Source organism: Balaenoptera borealis (assembly GCF_965194805.1).
Source record: "Balaenoptera borealis genome assembly, chromosome: 21".
In the NCBI taxonomy this organism is placed as follows: Eukaryota; Metazoa; Chordata; class Mammalia; order Artiodactyla; family Balaenopteridae; genus Balaenoptera; species Balaenoptera borealis.
Genome location: NC_138880.1, coordinates 14,950,158 through 14,971,897, shown reverse-complemented (window position 1 = coordinate 14,971,897; position 21,740 = coordinate 14,950,158). Strand labels below are relative to the sequence as shown.

Here is a 21,740-nt window from a genome sequence, read left to right as displayed (position 1 = left end):
AGATCCTTGTTAGCAAGCAACAGCCGAGCTCCCATCAGCAGAGGCTTTTGAAAAACTGACAAGACACAGGTCCTGATCTGCTAGCAGTATCAGAAACGTGATTTTCATATCAACAGATTCCTGTGCAAGAGGATGTCATTGGTGCCACCTAAAGGGTCCCCATCACAGGACCTCCCAGCTTTAGTCATGTGATGACAGCCAGCATCAGACATGTTCTTAGAGCAAAATAAAGCTGCTCCCACCTCCCCAATATTTGAAAGTCTAAAACTCTGGGAGACTGAGGAAAAAGCGCCTCACTTACTCATGCCCTCCCCACACCCGCCTCTCAGATGAGCCGTGAGCATCTTGAAAAGTGACGCTGAACGTACTTTAGGATAACAGGTAAGAGGGCATCGATGAATAAATCAAGAAACCCTTCATGGTGCAAATAGATGCTGCTAGAATTAAGGGGAGAACTGAAATGCATCTTGCAGATCTAAAGGGAAACTTGAAGCTCAGACAGGTGAAGTGATTTGCTCAAGATCAACGAGACAGGGCCAGAGAGGCATTCCTGAGACCTGGACTTTATTCAGTATACTCTTAAAAAATATTTTCTTAAATTTTTTATACAATTTTTAAAGGTTACTTTCCATTTACAGTTATTACAAAATATTGGGGCTATATTTGCTGTGTTGTACAATACATATGCTAAGTGAAATACGTCAGACGGGGAAAGACGAATACTGTCTGATGTCACTTGTATGTGGAATCTAAAAAATACAACAAACTAAGTGAATATAACAAAAAAGAAGCAGACTCACAGATACAGAGAACAAACTAGTGGTTACCAGTGTGGGGTGGAGGGGCAATATAGGGATGACGGAATGGGAGGTACAAACTATTGGGTGTAAGATAGGCTCAAGGATGTATTGTACAACCCAGGGAATAGAGCCAACGTTCTGTAATCACTGTAAATGGAAAGTAACCTTTAAAAATTGTATTCAGTTTACTCTTAACATCCAGTTCCAAAGTCCAGATTTGTGTTTTTTTTAAATTGGGTTTTCTTAAACTGAAGTGCACCTATATTCGTGCTGCCATCAGCACCTTAAATTACAAGTTCCTCTGTGAAGAACATTGTGATGTCTCTAGAAATTTCTCTCACTGAGAGTCCCAAACTGTCAGCTCCTCACAGCCCCAAAGCCGTCATTTTGGGAGCCAAGGTAGGTCTCCCTGATGACTTGCTATGCTCGAATTTGAACTTCGAACGTGACTTGGCATTCTTTCCTTCTTTTCGGATTCCATGTGTCCTGAAAACAGAACAGCAGCTCTCGGGAGGTCTGGAGAGCAGCCCTCTCTCTCTCCAGTCACCCTCCCGAGGCAGGAAGAGCCCTTCTCCCCACTCCTGCCTGCAACCCCTGGAGTTCCCACGAGGGGCTGGCCTCAGCGCAAAGCACCAACGAGCTGGTGAGCCGGAGCAGGGCCTCTGCTCAGAGAGGTCTGAGCACCAAGGAAGCTGATGGATGTGAGGCAGAGTGGATGGAGGTTCACGGAGGAGCAGGAAGCATCTCTCTGATTATAATCGGGGCTGCATTTGCCTTGTTGAACATTTGAGGCTGGGGTCAGAGTATGAAATAAGAGGATTTACAACTGGGCGCTTGCATCTTCGAGGGGAAAGGAGTGTGCAAACTCGAGGCTGCACCGTGGCCTTGGTTTTCTGGGCAGGAGAGCCCCAGGTGGGTGATAATCACCGCTCTCCTGCCCATCCCCACGGTCTCCCGGGTGGTCTTCCCAGCCAGACTCTGGGGGGTAATTTGCTCTTTCACATTGTGGTGTGGGACTCCTTTCCTTCTGTCTTCCTTTCTTTTATTCCTCATTTTCACAGTTTTACTATCTATTTAAAACTTGTACTCTTTTAGAAAATATAATGCAAACGCCTGGAAAAATAGAACCAGTGCAAAAGGAATACAGCAAAAATTGTCTTCCTTCCACCCCTGTTCCTCCACGAAAGGGCCACCCTCTGGTACCAGTTTCTAGAGTTTATCTTTCCAGAGGTATTGCATGCATTACCAGCAAAGTCTCTATCTATCCACGCGTGCGATGCACCTCCTGCCCCTTGCTGTTCCAGGCATACAGTTTCCAAAACACCATCCTGCTTAAAATACGTTAATAGACCCCAGTTCTCTGCAGGATAAAGCCCAGCCTCTTCCTGGTGCAGAACATCCTTCACATGCGTCTCCCCAGATGAGCATCGCCTTCCAGCCTGGTGCCCACCTCCCTCTAGCTCCCTCCTCCTCCTCCCGCCCCACTCCAGGTTTCAGCCTCAGCAGATCTCCAGGCCTGTGAGTCTCACTCCTGTTAGTTCCTTGGTCTGGAGACACTTGCCTCTTCCCTCGTCTGCTTGTCAAAAATCATTCTCGTCTTTAAAGACTCAGTTCCACGTGTCACATCTGCTGTGAAGCCTTCTCCAAGTTTCCCCGTCATGTGGACTGTTTCACCTGTCTTAGGATGCTCCCTGGAAAGTTCTGTATCCCTCAGTGGGTGGTGCATTTATTTCCTGAACATCCTTGAAATGCCAAATGTGCTAAGGACCAGAGAGACCATAAGCCATAACACAGTCTCCACCCTCAAGGAACTTAGGGTCTAGTGGGGAAAAGTAACACACTACAACGGAAGTGTGTGATGAATACAAGGTGTGGGGCTACACCAGAAAGGAGCCCTTTCCGCAGACTGGGCCAGGACAGATGAGGAGGCAGAACCGAAGCCGATGCCTGAAGGTCTAGAAGGATGAGCCCTACGAGAAGTTATGGAGAATGAGGAAGAGTTGAAATATCCCCAGGAGCCGTCGCACACAAAGAGAAAGGCACGTGCAAACGTTGAGGAGCACCAGAACCCACGTGACGTCAAAGAGCTCAAACAATATGGCGGGAGGCGAGAGCTGTGAGGACAGAGTCAAGGGACTAATGGAAGACAAAGTCTTCTGTGAATTGTGAATTTGTCAGAAGACAAAGTCTTCTGCTCCTACACAAACAATTGGTGTAGGAGCAAGTGACTCAACAAGTCTGGCAACTGGAGAATCATAATCTTTGACTTCCAAGTTGCAGCAGCTTCTGAAAGTTTACAGAGGATTTGGGGAAGGCCAAGGGTTGCCACTTACATGATTGCCCTTGAGTACTCCAGCTGTGGGTGTTGACAAGGTGCTGCTAGGAAATTTTTGAAGGTTAGGATTTTGGTGAATTGCTCTGTAAATCCAGGTACATAGTAATAATGCTAAGAGCTGTCAGGATTAGCTTATATTGGGGCTTTACTCTGCTTCCAATGCTATTTTAAGTAATTTACATGTTAGAGGATATTTAATCTTAACTACTTAAGGGGTGGGTATACCATTACTATCCCCATTTTATACATGAGGAAACTGAGGTCCTGAAATGAGGTACTGAGGTTCAGAGGCTTTCCCAGTGGTGCAGAACTTGTCCATGGTGGAGCCAGGATTGAAACCCCAGCAGTCTTGTTGGAGTCCATATTCCTAACCACTAGGCATCACTGCCTCTCCCCAGCTGCAGTGGGCGGGTGTTTGGGTGAGCACACTGCCAGGCCTAGGAACCCAAGGCTCACTGTTCCAGAGACAGAGGCCGGGAAATCAGGGACAGATGGGCAGTAGGCAGGGTGTGCATGGTTTGCCCTTGGCACCTGTAAATAACAACTTGGGGAGTTTAATTAACAGCCCACTTGCAGGAACGCCAAGCACAACAGGAAGTCCACGGGTGAATGACTTGGGGGTGAAAATCAGAATTGAGGGGCCGTCTTTGCCATCTTTCAAGCTGCTACGGATAGCAACAGGCAGACTGAACTGGCCAGGTCTTGGCAGGAGAGTGGGCTCCGTTAATTACACAGATGGATCATTTTGCTCAGAAAAAGCCAGTGGATGGTTTGATGGAGTAACTTCTGCAACCATAAAATCAGGAGAAATGTATGGCTATCTCTGTGCTAAATGGGGCCCTGAAGAGATTAACGTCACAAACAAAGTGCAAATGATATGCATGAATTGCACCAGATGGGGGAAACTCCTCGTGATACTTGATTTCATGCCAGGGATGCTGGATTCAAATATCAAACGATAGAAAAGATTTCTTGAAAGTTGGCGTAGGGGGCTGTAAGGAGAAGTGCTGGATTCTGATACGCAGAAGATTGGAATTTGATGTCAATGCCTTGAAGAGATCCCTGAATACATAAGCTTTAAGGAGGGGATGGAGTTGGGGGTTATAGGTATTTTATAGTCACTGTATACATTCAAAGCAAATGCATTTCAATGCCATCAACCCAGCTGTAAGCTTTGTGACCTTCTTCCTCTCTCAGAGAAGGGTGAGAGTGAGGCCAGTTGGAGATGGCAGGCCAGGCCATTGGCCTCTGGGTCAGCACCCCTTACCACCTCGTTGGCCTTACTCGCTGGTCCCGCCTGTGGGCTGCGTTTCTGCAAGCTGCACGGTCAACGCTTTGACAGCCCGCTGCAGGGAAGCAGGATGAGCACAGCATCTCGGGTGTGAAGACAGGTGTTCAAATCACAACTCTGCTACTGGCTAATGATATGCTGTTGGGTGAGTCAACTGAGCCTCAGTTTATTCGTCGGTGAGATGGGATAATAATCCCCCCACAGAGACGTTGCAAGGATTGAGATAGTGACATATGAGAGCACCTGTAAGCTGCAAGCACCATGAAACGCTAGCTTCTGCAGTTAGCAGGATTTTGAGGCATAATTTACCTGATAGCCTTCTTTTACCTCTGGTCTTTCACATTCCCCTTTTGTTTTGTTTTTGCTATTTTTTGTTGCACTAAAATATACACACATAAAATTTACCATTGTAACTATCTTTAACTGTACAATTCAGGGGTATTAAATACATTCACAATGTTGTACAACCACCACTATCCATTTGCAGAACTATTTAATCATCCCCCACTGAGACCCTGTACCCATTAAATAATAACTCCCCATTCTCCCCTCTCCTCAGCCCCTTGTAACCTCTATTCCACTTTCTGTCTCTGTGAACTTGCCTATAATACATATTTCATATAAATGGAATCATACAATACTTATCCTTCTATGTCTGGCTTATTTCACTTAGCATAATGTCCCCAAGGTTTATCCATGTTGTAGCACACGTCAGAATTTCCTTCCTTTTCCAGGCTAAATAATATTCCATTGTATGGCTAGACCACAGTTTGTTTATGTATTCATCTGTCAGTTGTTTCCACCTTTCGACAATTGTGAATAATGTTGCTTTGAACATTCAAGTACAAGTATCTCTTTGAAGTCCTGCTCTCAGTTCTTTTGGGTATATATCTAGGAGTGGAATTGCTGGATCATACAGTAATTCTACGTTTAACTTTCTGAGGAACTGCCAAACTGTTTTCCACAGCAGCTACACCAGTTTACATTCCCACCAGCCACGTATGAGGGTTCCAATTTCTCCACATTCTCACCAACACTAGTTATTTTCCTTTTTAAAAAAATAATAGCCACCTAATGGGTGGACGTGGTAACCCCATTTGCTTCGAAGAGTATCAGTTATATCTCCATGTGGTGAGAAACTCCAGAGTAGATAAAGTTGCCTGTCTACCCCTGGAACTCTGGCATATCAGGGAGTATATCTGGCACCAGGATTTCTTTTTGCAAAAGTTTTTATCCAAAGCAAAATGGTTTTCCAGGGAGGAACTGGGAGAAGGGCTTGGAACCATAGCCACTTGACAGTTCTGTCCATCTGTTTATTTATTTATCCATTCATTTTTTCCCTCATTCATTTATTCCACAAATATTTATTGAATGCCTGTTTTGTAGGGAGCAAGGAAAAATTGTGTCGAATTCTGTGGCAACTGGATTTTCGAATCCACAACACCAAAAATTGGAAGGGACCTTAAGAATCCTCTTGTCCAAACACCCACCCCGCTCAGCAATGTTTCCTAAAACTAGAGAGATAGGAACAGAGCTCAGGTTTCCAACTCAGTGATCAGCCAGGAATGATGTAGCCCAAGCCAGGGAGCAAAACTCAAACTTGTAGGAGAGTGGGTTTAAAACAAGGGCAAGCATTTGTAGGGAAGCTCTCTTTTCTTACCTCTCACTAGAAAGTCCAGTCACTCGATAAGCCAGTGGGATTTGAACACAATAAAACAAGTGTGAAGAAAACCTGATTAGATAAGGCTTGAGTACTCACATAGTCCTTATATTGTGATAACCTCCCTCCCAAATGTCACCTACAGGCTGCGTGCAGTGGGGAACACCGCTGACTTGGAATCTGAAAGCCAGGCAGGAGTGTGAGTATTTGATTTCAATCCGGGAAAATTCCAGAGGACTAAATTCAGAGGATTTATGAACACCATCATATCCAAACAACTGGATTTCATTGACAAACACAGACTTAGTTTCTAGCTCAAACTGGGACATTTCAACTATATTAAAAGGGAGAGATAAAGAGATGGAAACAGTGGATAGAATGCAACTCACAGAGTTTCCACATATATGTTTATTTTACTCTGGTTAATGTTTAAGCCTCAGGAGTCCAAAAATAAATTAGAATCATAGACAGCATCATTTCCTAAAGTCGTGTTCTCTTCCTATACACCCTCCAAAGCCACACAAAAGTACAAGATGGACCTCATCTACTCGTAACAGGGAGAGAGCAGCATTTTCTCAGATCCAGGTGGAGCTTTGCAGAAAGAGCTTCCCAATCTTCATGACCATAACCATGGTGTCCAAGATGATAGCTGGAAAAGAAGGTTAAATACCATTATACGAAACTTTCCATAACTTGGATGCCAGCAGCCCTAGTTTCCATTCCATCTGTAATCTGGTTTCTCTACCTCATTTAATATTTTACTACCATTTTTATGTACATAGAAGTACTTCACAGAAGTAATTAATGTCTTCAATATATATAAGGCCTTTCCACGTAGGACTATTAGGTTCCGCATTATTCTGCCGGGTGCTGCAAGGCCCTTTGCTGTGTCCAGGTTTCTGTGCTTATACAGCAGGATGCCGGAATCTTAAAAGGAAGCAGAAGGCTGAAGACTAAAGGTCACCCTGCCACCCGGTAAGTGACAAGGATTCAGCGGGTGCTTGAGTCATCTTTGATCCCAAACCTCCCTGACTGCCTTCTCCTCCGCTCTTCTGGTCCATGGCTTAGCACCTTGAGCTGCTGCTACACGTTCTTGACCTGCTTCCTGCCGCAACCCCACCCCCATCTAAAGAGTCACCCCCTCCCATCAGCCTCGTCCTGTCTCAGATTAATCCCACTGCAGTGGCTCTGCAAGAAAAGCCTAAACTCCTTCAATGTGTTTTAGAAAGATTTATGTTATCACAAGCATTTCAAAAGAAGGAGCAAGGCATCGGTTAAATTTACCATGAAATTAACCGTAATCCTGCCACAAAGTATTCAACTAATTGAGATTACAGTCCGAAAACTAACACAGGATTCAGTGCAGTTACTAAAGGAGGTTATGCAAAATAGATGCTATGCAAACACCTATCTAAAAGGGGTGAATGAGGAAATTTCTTTAAGTTTTTCTTCCCAGTTTTACTGAGCTATAACTGATGTATAACACTGTATTAATTTTAGGCGTACAACATACTGATTTGATATATGTATATATTAAAAATGATGACAGCAATATGTCTAGTTAACATCCGTCACCTCACATAGTTACAATTTTTTCTTGTGATGAGAACTTTTAAGGTCTACTCTCTCAGCAACTGTCAAATATACAGTACAGTGTCGTTAAGTAGTCACCATGCTGTACTTTATTATTATTATTTTTTATAAATTTAGTTATTTATTTTTGGCTGCGTTGGGTCTTCATTGCTGTGCGCGGGCTTTCTCTAGTTGCGGCGAGCAGGGGCTACTCTTCGTTGCGGTGCGCGGGTTTCTCACTGCGGTGGCTTCTCTTGTTGTGGAGCACGGGCTCTAGGCGCTCGGGCTTCAGTAGTTGTGGCTCGCGGGCTCAGTCGTTCAGGCTCATGGGCTCTAGAGCGCAGGCTCAGTAATTGTGGCTCATGGGATTGGTTGCTCCGCGGCATGTGGGAGCTTCCCGGACCAGGGCTCGAACCTGTGTCCCCTGCCATGGCAGGCGGATTCTTAACCACTGCGCCACCAGGGAAGCCCCCCATGCTGTACTTTACATACTCAGGACTTATTTACCTTTTAAGTAGAAGTTTGTACCTTTTAGTCCCTTCCCCCATTTCATCCCCACCCTACCCGCACTTCTTTAAGGAAGTTTTTCAGGGGGGTAGGAGATTGGACAAGGTGACCTTCCAACTGTAGGATCTGATGATTGTAATGGTCTCCAAGATCCGGATTGGTAAGATCAATCCTAGTTAATATCTAGATCTGCCAGTTTTCTGTCCCATGGGGCGGATGGGGACCAAATCACCAAACGTTCAGTGAGTGCAAAGTGCAGAGTCAATTCTGGGAGGGACTGAGCATGCGCCTTGCGCTCCCGGAGCGGATGTTTCTGCTGGAGGAGAGGAACACTTCGGTACCGCGAGAAGTACCACGAGAGTTCCGGGGTGTCCTTTTTATCTGCGTAGACACTGTTCTTCTTCTGATGCCATTAGTCACGCTGCACTATCACAACGTACTGGCCTCTCTGGGCCTGGAAAACTGAGCCTGGTGACCGCCGAAGCACCAAGGCACGTCTTGGAAATCCACGGGACACTCAGAGAGATGCCTATTTCCTGTCAGGTAAGGGAAACCTTACAATGCGGTGATTCTAGATTCTAGCTGTTGCTTCATGTTTGCGGAGCACTTGCTAAGGGGTGGGGACTTCTTCTGCTGGGTCTGTGCTTCCGTGAAGAGGACTTCTTTTAAGGTACCCCCGAGCCTCCATCCACCCATTCCGTCTGGAAAGGAAGCCAATCGTCTGGTCGGGGTATTGGGAGGAGTATCTGAGCCTGCGTGGTTCAGCTCTTCCTGGTTCCTCCTCGTTCCATACCTGCCTGCGGGCAGCTCCCATCCCTCCTGTGCTCCCTGCAGGCAGAGGGGCCCAACCCCGTGGGAAGACCTGCTGAGCTCTGGTGCCTGCGGGTATTTCAGAGGCCAAGTGTTAGCACAGCCCGCAGGCTTGTGCTATGCAGATCTACAACCACACTCGCTAGCCGGCTTATTTGTAATAACGCTGACGTGTGGCTCCCCAGCTGTTGACTGCCTGTATCTTTCTCTCTGTGGATTTTGAATTGAGGTGGAGAAGATGGGTGTTATGTGTGAGCCCCTAATTCCCAAACAGCTTCAGTGTTCAGAGCTTTACTTGCTTTATTCTAATTGTACCCCAGTCCAACACATGCGCGTGCCACACAAGTGTGCACGCCTGTACATTTCCCCCTCCTGTTTCAGAGTCCCCAACCCCTGCTCTCTTCCTCTCGAGGTCCCAGGGCATCTAACACATCAGGCTGGGTGATCTGGCCTGAAAGGGCTCCCGGCTTCCTTCCACCGAGGGGGACGTATCACTGATGAGGTGCCATGGGTCACGCCCTGGTTCCAACAGTGTGCGTGTGCCTCTTCCACTGGGTGGACAGATGGACATCACTGAGCCCGTTTTCCGTGGAGGACCCCTGGGGGCTCTGGACCACCTCCTCTTTGTCAGGCCTGACCGCCTTTCCCTTCAAGATTCCTGGGGCCGTTTCCCTTAACCTTGACGCCAGGAGCCCTGCTCTGCCCAGCAGGTTTGGCGAGTCAGTTATAAAACACAAGCATTTTCTGGCAGGAAACTAACCACCAAGGAAACAAGACTGTCTCCAAAATCAGGTCAGCGTCAGGTCAAATAAGCACAGCCTGGAATTTTTAAGTATCTGCAGGAGCTGATCCCACAATCTTGTCTCTCTCGTGTGCGAGGGAGGGACACTGGTGATTTTCTGACAGTTGCCAGAACACGGGGCTCTGTTAGAGATAGGACGTGAACGCCGAGCACTTCCCTCCAACGATGGTGGTGAAGGAGAATTCACTCCCATTAATATGTGATTCCTGACGCCACTCACTCAGCTGCCAGAGCCCAAGGGGGCCCAGGAAGGGGCTCCAACTAAGGCCCCCTAGCTCTCCAGCTCTGAGAATTGCTGGGGACCTTCCGGATATATTTATTAAAGTTTAAATGGGGTCATGCGGGGTGGCCAGGGGTGTGGGTGATGACACCTCTGGAGTCGTTCATTGCCCAACCAGCGAGACGTGCAACAGCCCTGGGGTCCTGCAGGGACAAGCAGGTCCCCACCGAATGGCCTTATGGGACAATTTTGCCACAGTTTGGGCTGGATTATCAGTTTCAGAGATTTGGCCACTTCACTTATCAGGGGGACAGAGGCGTCTCTTAGGAAGGAAGCACCTTAGCCATGCTCACGGAGCCTGCTGTGATTAAAACTAGGAAACACACATAACACAGTGAATATAGCCAATATTTTATAATAACTCTAAATGGAGTATAACCTTTAAAAATTGTGAATCACTATATTGTATAGCTGTAACATATATAATATCGTACAGCAACTGTACTTCAAGTAAAAAAAGAGGGAGAAATACAACAGCCACTCAGAGTGGACCACCTGGGTTGGGACAGGTTCTCTGTGATGGGCAGAGTGGACACTCACCCATGATGTTCTCGGCTCTGTGATCGACTGTCCCTTTTTCTGATGGCCGCAGTCTCTTTAGAGGTGGAGAAATGTCCCTGAGTCCCCATTGTTACTGAGTCCTACCAGGCTGGAGGCAGTCTCTATTAGATGACTTTGTTCTCTTGCTTTGATCCGCTGTGTACAAGTTTAGTAGTTTAACTCATAACATAACAACCTCAATTCCAAATTATCTGGGTTGCTTTGAGACACCCGGTTTATCCCGGCCCCCGGATACGGAGGTGCTCCTGAGGCCGGCCAGCAGCCCTAAATGCTTCGCTGCACACCAGCCCATGAACACACCATGTTCTTTCCCCGTGCCGTGCACTTACTGATGTGATACCCCCCGTCCGATCTCTGCTTCCTCCAAGGCGCAGCTCAAGACCCACCTCCTGCAGGAAGCCTTTCTTAACCTTCCCGCCCTTGCTCATCTCTCATCCTTCGAAGCTCTGTAGTACTTGGAGATAATGGAACATACTTTAGCCCTTAAATGGATACTGGCTAGTATCAATCACTGTCATTTCCTCTGTGCTCTCTTGCACCAACGAGACTCCAAGCCATTCAAGACTAGAAAATGTATTCCATATTTCTTCAGCCTCCCCATCATTTCTTGCCCTTCCTGACCACCCATTATTGTCTGAGCCGTGCATTTTGTCACTCAGTTCCGTTCCATCTGAACGCATACTCTAGTTTAAGGTATAAGAGTTCTGTCTGCACAACTGTAGCCAGGGTGGAGTGATATTAGCTCCCGGCTGAGGTGGCACCAGGCAAGGCCCTGTGTCAGGGTCTGATCTTCACGGGTCTTAGCCGGTGTTTGTGGTTGTCCTGAAGGTGGCCCCCACCAGCCTCGAGGGGCAGGCTTTCGCATCAGGTCGATCTGCGCGTGAGTCCTGGAGCCGTCACTTACCAGGTGTCCCTCCAGGCAGGACCTCACCTAAGCTTTCTAGATCTCCATTTACTCATCTATAAAATAGGAGAGGGTATAATACATTCCGCCACACAGATCTATTTTGAGTCTTAAGTGCCATCATCCCCTGAAAACATGAGGCATGGAGAATAGGAGTTAAGAGCAGGGTCCTTTGGGATCAAATCACATGACCTTGATTGACCAAGAGACTTCATTCCCTAAACTTCACCTGTATAATAGAGATTATCATGTGAACCTCATGGGCTTCTTGGGGATCATGCCAGACGATATTAGGTACTTGTGTGTTATTATTATTATTATTGGTAGTAGTCATCGTAAAAAACTGTTAACACAGTAACTGGCACATGAAAAGTGCTCAAAAATTGTACCTCCACCATGCTTGTTTCTGTTTCTCTCTGAGGTATCAGGCTAGGTCCGCGGGTCCCCTTTTCCACATCTGCCATCCACACAGCTCAAAGCAGGGCTTGCAGCCTCGTCAAATCTTTACACCACGGCACTCCTAGGAAAGCAGAGGCTCAGCGTCTACTGCTACACAGCGTGCTCTCAGCTCCACCACCCACGTTATCCTGCACCTCTAACTCCTCCATCCTACAGAAGACTTGCCATAAATTCTTACTGGAGCGTGGCACGTAACAATTTGTAGCGAAATAAAATCTGCAAGATTCTTCCTGTAGCAGAAAGTTTGACAACAGCTCTTTTCCCAAAGGACAGCACAGAGGATGCCTGCTCTAAGGGCAAATAAGCTCTCCGGGACGGGGGGAGAAAAGCCCCTCTCCGCCCTACACTGCAGGGGGCCATCGGCATTTTCAGGAGCTTGGCGTAGCATGTCGATTCCTGTGGCTGCAGACCGTTTGATGTGCAGGCTGTCAGCCCACCTCGCTTGTGCGGGATGATCCAGGTAATTCCTCAGAGGACAGCAGCCTTCCACCCTTTGGTCCTGGACTGATGCTAGAAGCCTCTCTGACCTCTCCGTCCTTTACCGTGTACAATCCAATCTCGGAATCTACAATTGAAGGCTCAGAGCCCTGGCCAAGTTGAGACCGTTAAGACAGATAACTTCTGAAATTCTTCCTTCAAGTTTCTGTCGCTTATGGTCTATTACTTAATTTTTATCTGTACCTTTTAGGTAGTGATTTTAATGCAGCTAAACAGGTGCCATAATTTACTCCTCCAAGGGCCCTGCTTTTCTGTAATGATGAAGAGATCCACTGTATTCCTGCTTAATCATATTAGCTTAAATTTGTGGGCTGCCTCCAGGAAAAGGAGAAAGATGTAAAGATGCAGCGTGTCTGTTCTTCATTTTTACTGTAGCTCATTCTTGCCCATTTAATTATTGGATTTCAGGAAATCAGGACCATTTAATTGTGTCAAGGGCACAGCAGGAAAACTGCAAAGAGGCTGTAATGACTCAGGTGGAAGAAGCAAGTCCAGATATAACAAAGGATGATTCTAGAAGCTTCACCATAGCTAAGCATAATGTGCTACAAACCCAGAAGGAAGGGCTAATGAAAAAAAAGCAAGACAGGCATACTTAAAGCCACGATTAACTGATAGAGGAAGGGAGAGATGAAAAGAATATTAAAAGCACTGATAAGTCTAAAATGCATTTACATTTGCCTGTGAAATACAGTCATGCCCAGAAACACATGCCTAGGTCCCCAGAGTCACAGAATAACATCTGTGCCTCCAAGAGGCTTCCTGCCATCCAATAATACATCACTGACCCAGAATCAGTCTTGGTAGAGGTGTGGAGGGGACTGATTCAAGAGGTCTGGCATGGGGACCCCGTTTAACAGACACCCCAGCACGTTCTGATGCAGCTGGTTAATAGACCACACTTTGAGAAACTCTGGAGGAGATGACTCCAGGATTTTTCAGCTGTATGTAATATACACAGAATCTCTAAACATTCGGTGCTTTGTATATCTTACACATTCATAGCCTCTGTGTACATATGCAGGGAGAGACTATACACCATCTGTCTCTACTGTGTATATGGATTCCACATGTGCCTCATTTATAATAGAACAACTGAACTTTATAAGTTTTTGGTAAAATCAAATAAATACGGTGTGTGGATTTGAGTATTTTCTTTCCTTACTTGGCCCAGGAGGAGAATTTAATTTATAAAGGATGACCAGAATCACAAACAAAGCTCCACATCTCTGAGAAGTAAATACAGAAGTGTCTGTGTGCCTGACTTCAGGGACCCTTCCAAACAAACTTGGGCGTCTCGTCTCTGCTGTTCTGATGGCTTCTCTTTCCTTTCAGCCTCAAACCTGACATTTGACCTCCAAAGTCGGATGGCTTATGGAGGCTCCAGCGCTGGGAAGTTATTAATGCTGTGCTCTGCCCTGTCCTGCCCAAGTGGAAATGAATTTGTTTCTCCTTTGTTAATCAGTCACCTTCAGGGATGGCAAATAGGCTTCAACTCATGGGCTGATTATGAACATTTTGTAAAGGCGGAGCAAAGGAGTGAGTAGAGAAGGGTGCTGGGGCTCTATATAGGCTCCAAATGAATGTGTGTGACACGCGCCCCTACTGGGTAGGATGGGGTCACTTTTGTATCACCTATGTGCCAGTCCAGCCCTGGGTTTTATCTTTCAGAGACCTGCTCTTTGTATAGATAATTTTAGAACCGTAAGAGAACTTAGAGATTTGATAGCTAAGGGGTAGATCTTCCATCTCCTGACTCCACATTTCATGTTCTTCCCAATAACCCAGTTCACAAACATTATCCACACTAGTGGGCGTGGGGCTGTGGGAGGCTGCAAAATGTCATCGCCCTCCCATTCTCCCAGGCCGCCTGTTCCTATTTGTAGCAGAGGCCTCCGCTGTGTAATCCAGACAAGCTTTGCTAACAGTAGTGATTCGGGGTTGAAGATGAGACAATAGTAATCCCAAACCAGGTTGCTGGGGGTTCTTGGGGAGGTCTTCACTACGCCAATGTCCTTATTTCCAAGTGGCATTTTCAAGCCTTCCATAGCTTATCAGTGATGCCCTGCACTTGTTGAATTCCCCCACTTCCTTTTATTTTTTCCCCCAGCTTTATTGAAATATATTTGACATATAGAATTGCATATATTTGAACTATACAATGTGATGTGATATATTTATACATTGTGGAATATCGTCACAGTCGTTACCATATCCATCACTTCATAGTTACCTTTCTTGTATGTGGTAAGATCACTTAAGTCTTACTCTTTTAGCAAATTTCAAGTATACTATACAGTATTATTAACTGTAATCACTATGCTGGACATTAGATCTTCAGGAGCTGTTCATCTTACACCTGGAAGTTTGTACCTTTGACTAACGTCTCCCCATTTCCCACACCCCTCAGCCCCCCTGGTAACCACCACTCTACTCTTTGGTTCTATGCATTGACCTTTTCTCTCTCTCTCTTTTTTTTTTTTTTTTTTGAATTCCACATACAAGTGATACCATACAGTATTTGTCTTTCTCTGTTTTGCTTATTTCACTTAGCGTACTACCTTCTAGCTTCATTCATGTGTCACAAACGGCAGGATTTCCTTCTTTTTAAGGCTGAATAATATTCTGTTGTGTATATATCACACCACATTTTCTATATCCATTCATCCAGAGATACATACTTAAGTTGTTTTTATACCTTGACCATTGTAAGTAAGGCTGCAGTGAACATGAGAGTGCAGATATCTCACGATAGTGATTTTGTTTTCTTTGGATATATACCCAGCAGTGGGGTTGCTGAATCATACGACAGTTTTATTTTTAATTTTTTGAGGAACCTCCAAACTGTATTCCATAATGGCTGTACCGATTTATGTTCCCACCAGCTGTGTACTAGGGTTCCCTTTTCTCTACATCCTCACCACAGGTTCATTATCTCTTGTCTTTTTGATAATAGCCATCCAGACAGGTGTGAGGTGATATCTCATTGTGGTTTTGATTTGCATTTCCCTGATGATTAGTGTGGTTGAGCACCTTTTCATGTGCCTGTTGGCCATTTGTATATCTTCTTTGGAAAAATGCCTACTCAGGACCTTTGCCCATTTTAAAATCAGATTAATTATTTATTTATTTTGCTATTGAGTTGTATGTGTCCCCTCTATATTTTAGATACTGACCACTTATCAGATATATGGCTTGCAGATATTTCCTTTGGTAGCCTTTTCATTTTATTGATTGTTTTCTTAGCTGTGCAGAAGCTTTTTAGTTTGATGTAGTCCCATTTGTTTATTTTTCGCTTTGTTGCCTATACTTTTGGTATCATATTCAAAAAATCATTGCCAAGACCACTGTCAGGGAGCTCTTTCCTTATGTTTTCCTCTAGGCATTTTATAAGGTCTTTTTTTCAGATCTTATATTTAAGTCTTGAGTGCACCTCAAGTTCATCTTTGTGAATAATGTAAATGACATTCTCAAGCCTTTGGTAGCTAATCAGAGATTCCTGCTCTAGTTGGAGTCTTCCATGTCCTAACCCAATATATAGACTTGTCAAGTTTGCTGCTTCTAAAGCTATATATGTTCATGAACTGACACAGGACAGTTTTTACCCCCTGTGAAGTGTATGACTCTTCCTCCAATTGGCAAGCATTCCAATGGACACAGTTTTCTCTAGAGATCTTGCTGTACGCTCTTATGATTCATTGGCTTTATTTATTATTATTTTTTGACGGGGTGGGGGAGAAGTGGAAAGAGAAATTGAATTAACTGGAAATAAATATTATGCCTACCCAGCATGTAACTTCTTTGATTTCAGACAGGATGATTTAGGGACCAGAATCTAGGTGATAGGAGAGGAGGATAGCACCAAAGACAGAAAGGGAGGGAAGCTAGTTATAAGTGGATGAAGCTGAAAGAGGAAGTGAGTTACTGAGTTATACTCTTCTCATAGCATTTCTGTTGTATTGTTTTATTGTAAAGAAGAATCAATAAAAAGATGATGCTCAAAGCTTTTAATTCAGTAAAACTCATCTAGGGCCAAATACAGCTGACAGTAGCCTGACTTTTTAAAATGCAAACACTGAGCTCGGATTTATTAATTTTTATGTTATGAATATTTAAATCAGCCTATCCCAATGGAATCATTTTACACAGAGCTAATGCACTTACATTTTTAATGAAATGAGTAGTCAACCATTAAAAATAAAATATTGATATGAATTATTAGACTAGTTGATTGGGGAAGAAAGTTATTGTGCAAGCAATCAGAGATTTAAGAAAAACGAATAGAAATCAAACAACCCAATTATTGTGGCCCTTGGCCTTAAGGAAGACTCTGTCCAATATATCTCTTTTGTTTATGAACAATCACTTTTCAAAATGTCTGAAGAAAATTATCACTGCAAATCCAGCCTCAGGTAGGAAATCTGAGTCAAAAAGTAGTATGATCTTCAATAGCAGGACAGTACTTAACTGCTTAGTTCCTGCTACAAAATATGGGGGTAGTAATTTTCTTTGTATTTCAGGCCCCAAACTTACTTTTTCCTGGATTCTACATAAAATACAACAACTGAAACTGAAGGTGTCTCCCCTGAATTTCGAGACACCTGTGCTCTTATCAAAGTGTGAACAAATGTAATTTTTAAAGTCACTCAATTAAAGACCTTTTGAAGTCTTTTATTTTAAGTGGAATAATCATGGTTTAAAGCAAACCCTGGCATTCCTTCTTCTAAGTATGGTTTTCTGTGTTTGATCACCTTTAAGTGAGGCATACCTTTCTTTGAGTTGAACGTTTAGGCTTAACTAATGAAGACTGCTTATTTCTCAAATTCCTTTTAGCAGCTGAGCCTATAAATGGACGAGCACAGATTTCCCTGCCATCTCACATTTTTTGTGGGCCAATGAATTCTCAATTTCTGTTCGGTTAGGAGTAAGTTGATAAACAGAAACAGCAAAAAGACCTATAACCCATTCAAGAGAAGATTGGGCTCAGATTTCTTGCTGAATCCCTCTCACTTGGCTGTTTGATGAGCAAGATGTGTATTGAATCAACAAAACAGGAGACAGTAGTATGGTAGGTGCCAGGTGATCAAAGAGCAAGAAAGGAACGGAGGAGGTGAATGGTTGGCGTTTTGTGGACGGGAAAGAGAAACTTGAGTGCGTGAATTGAGGATATTGGAAAGCAAACGGTTCAAGTGATGCACTGGGGAGGGAAGGGGAGGGGCTCGGGACGCTGTGGGGAAGAGGCAGGTATGGGGGAAGCAGAAACAGTGGCCCAAGTGAGGAAGGCAAGCTCAAGAACTTGGCACTTAGTATCATTTAGTTCAGTGCTTCTCACACATACAGATCCCCTGGGCACCTTCTTAAAATGCAGATTCTGAGTCAGTCGGTCTGGGGCAGGCCTGCAATTCTGCATTTCTACCAAGTTCCCAGAAGATGCCGAGGCTGCTGGTCCAGACCGAGCTTTGAGTACCAAGATTAGAGGACCCCAGTTCACCTCTTGGAACGTGAAGAATGTCTGTACCAATGAACGAATTATTTATTAAGTGCCTGTTATGTACCTAGCAATCTGCTAAGTGCTCTGAAGAGTCGAAAAGAAGATAAGAACCCCCTTGGGCAGGAGTTTAGAGTCTTAAAGAGGAGATAAGAGATGCAAACACAAAACCACAGGAGTGAAACAGAGGAGGCCGTGTATTAGAGAGCCGGCTGGACTGGGCCGGAAGTCTTCAGGAAGAGAGGGGTCTGTCTAAGCACGGTGGGGCTGAGACCGGCAGAGGAGGGGGAGTGACCTGAAACTGAAATGAACACAGGGGAGAGTGTGGAAGGCAGGTGCGAAGAACTGCAGAGATCTCTGCGCCGTGGGACCTTAGTACTCACTCCACTGCGGCCATGGCGACCCTCTCCAGGCTTGAAAAGGCTAAGCGTTGGGGGCTGGATCTGAGTTCAGCTGAAAAGGCAGGTGTGCCTCCCGAGCCCCCGGCACATTACTGGACACAGTAATGGTCATTCAGTGACTGACGTGTGGTCAGAGCCCTCAGCAGACCACAGAGCACCTACCCTGCGTGTACTAATATGCCCTGCCATAGGCATTGGGATCCAAAGATGGGAAAAAAATGGATTCCCACTGTAACAGTGGGAGAAAAACATAAATAATGATGGTGGCATGGCAATCTGTTGAAGATACTCAGTTCTTTTTTCTTTTTTTTAACATTTATTTATTTTTATTTTTTTAGATTAGGAAAATATGTGGTTTTTAAAAAATTTTTATTGGAGTAGAGTTGATTTACAATGTTGTGTTAGTTTCAGGTGTCCAGCTGAAGATAGTCAGTCAGTTCTTACTTGCTTTTGCTGCTGATGGGACTCCAATATTAGATTACGTTTTCCTTGTCACTATCTTTTTAGAAGAACAGCCACGAGTTTGTATTAGGTTTCAGACGCTCTGAGTTTCCAAGTCTTGCAGAAGCAGACGTCAGCTGACTTTGGGAGGATCTGACCCTGTCTAGGTTAGGCTGGAGTTGACCAAGGAGGAAGACTTCCCGTGCCCACAAGTCACGTGGGTCACATATTGTAATGCGATGACAAACATAGGCGTCTCGATAACTCAGCCAGGGCCAGGAGCGATGAATGTGCCTGGGAAAGAGGGAAGGCTTCACCCAGGAAGGATGTTTGGCCTCGGAGGATGAGGGGGAAGCTGCCAGCAGCTCCAGCAGGGCCGTGGTGAGATCCTTACGTTAAGAGAATGATGTGCCGTGGATTTTAGTTGACACCGGAGCCCATGGGGGGCTGTGACAGGAGGTGAGCACGGGAAGGCAGGGTGAGGGTCAGCTGAGAGATCTTCAACCCCAAGCAGGAGAGTGTAGATCTTATCCTTGTTGGATAGCGGTGTTAGCCATGACTTTTCCATCTTGCTTGGATAAGATGTGATTGTACACACATTATACTGCAACTGGCTTTGGACCATGGTCAAGAAAACAATGATATATTTGCCTAAACTACCATTAGAATTATTTATTTTCACTCAACCATTTCCTGAATTATGTGGAGATCAAAGCGTAAACTGGGACACGTGAACCACAGGTCACTTGCTGTGCAATTTTTGTCAAGGAGCAACGTCCCTGAGCCTCAGTTTTCCTGGCTGCACTAGGAGGAATGCTCGTTTTGGGACAAGAACCTTAGCAGTTCTCCAGGTGATAGTTCCTGAGTGCTTCCTGTGTGCCAGTCGAGTACTTTATCCACCTAATCCCCAACCGCCCCACAAGATGGGCTCTGTTCTCAGTGCTTGATAAAGAAACTAAGATAAAGAAACTAAGGCCCAAAGCATTTAAGTAATTGACCTAAGGACACAGGTGCCTGGGTTCAGACAGGTATTCTCGAAGCTAACTGACAGTTCCTGACAAAGATCTGGATTCTGATGTTTCCTGGGAGGAGGTTTGGGTTGGTAGGTGTTGCTTCAGGGAAGTTTGAAAAACTTCAAGTTTTCTCATGATTAAAATGAATAGGGGGCTTCCCTGGTGGCGCAGTGGTTGGGAAGCTGCCTGCCAATGCAGGGGACACGGGTTCGAGCCCTGGTCTGGGAAGATCCCACATGCCGCGGAGCAGCTGGGCCCGTGAGCCACAATTACTGAGCCTGCGCATCTGGAGCCTGTGCTCCGCAACAAGAGAGGCCGCGATAGTGAGAGGCCTGCGCACCGCGATGAAGAGTGGCCCCCGCTTGCCGCAACTGGAGAAAGCCCTCGCACAGAAACGAAGACCCAACACAGCAAAAAATAAATAAATAAATACATAAATAAATTTAAAATGAATAGGATATTCTTTAAGAGAAAAAAATGGTGATGTTGTCATAAAATGTGCTTGAAAAATTAAGACCAAAACAGTATCAGGAGTCTTAAAACGATTCATACTCTTCAATTTAGTTAACTGATTTCTAGGAATGCATTTTAAAGAAGTAATCTGAAATTCACAGAGATAAGTGACATAGATGTTCATCTCAGTATTACTAATAAAAAATTTTTTTCAAGAATGTAACTAGAAACAAACTAACTGGTCAACCTCAGGGCAATGCCCACAACATAGAATATTATGAAATCATTAAAATATTATTTATAAAGGACTTCAATAACATGAGGAAATGTTTATTATACATTCGTTAAGTGGAAAAAAGGATGAAATAGCATGATCTCCACAATGGAGAATATAGCAAAATGCTACCAATTTCTCTATGGGAGGGGTAGGATTATAGGATGAAGAATAATTTTACCAGCTTCCCTGGTGGCGCAGTGGTTAAGAATCCGCCTGCCAATGCAGGGGACACAGGTTCGAGCCCTGGTCCGGGAAGATCCCACATGCTGCAGAGCAACGAAGCCCATGCGCCATAACTGCTGAGCCTCTGTGCCACAACTACTGAAGCCTGCGCACCTAGATCCTGTGCTCCACAACAAGAGAAACCACCACAATGAGAAGCCCTCGCACCGCAACAAAGAGTAGCCCCTGCTCGCCGCAACTAGAGAAAGCCTGTGCGCAGCAACGAAGACCCAACGCAGCCAAAAATAAATAATGTTTAAAAAAAGAAAAATATTTTTTTTAAAGAATTATTTTACCTTTTCTCTAAACTCATCATAGTTTTCCAAATTTTATGCAAGAAAATGAGTTCCTTGTATAATTAAGAAAAAACTTTAAAAAAGAAGCATAGAAAATCTTGTATAAATAGCAAAGATGATCTCTAATGATATACCTGTTTTATTTCCCACTTGGAGCTGTCATCCCACCTTGACATAAAGTTGTATATTATGACTCAGAATGGACAAGATAGCTTCAGTAACACTGAACTGGCTGTGAAGGTCCTTTCCAGAGTTGTGGCTAAGAAAAGGAACCCACTCAGTCTTCTCAGGTGAAAGATTTGGGGTCTGGGTTCATGAGACAGCAGAAGTAGCTTTACAATGCCGATGGATGGGATGGGAGAGAGGGCCAGGCAACAGACTTGCCTTTAGAATGAAGTGATTCTCACTGGAGAAATAAAAGACCTCAAAGAACCACAGCGTTTGATCTGAGAGGAACCTCAGAGATGAACTAATCAACCCCTCATTTTTTCCCAGCTTTATTGAAATGTAATTGACATATAATATTATGTAAGTGTAAGGTGTACAAAGTGTGGATTTGGCACATTTGTATATTGCAAAATGATTAACAGCATAGCGTTAGCTAACACCTTGTGATACTGTGATTTATAAGAGAAATATTTCATATATTTGGTCATTCACATTCTCATAT

General features: G+C 44.7%; 1 long non-coding RNA gene across 1 annotated transcript in view; it reads right to left on the bottom strand.

The window, feature by feature from the left end:
- Positions 1-5,725: 5,725 nt before the first annotated feature.
- The window catches only part of LOC309619671, a 38,377-nt gene continuing 22,362 nt past the window's right edge, over positions 5,726-21,740 (bottom strand). The window contains exons 3-4 of the long non-coding RNA XR_014239138.1: positions 11,912-12,042; positions 5,726-6,735 (exon numbers count right to left, since the gene is read on the bottom strand). This is a non-coding gene — a long non-coding RNA (uncharacterized lncRNA). The remainder of the gene's footprint in view (positions 6,736-11,911; positions 12,043-21,740) is intronic.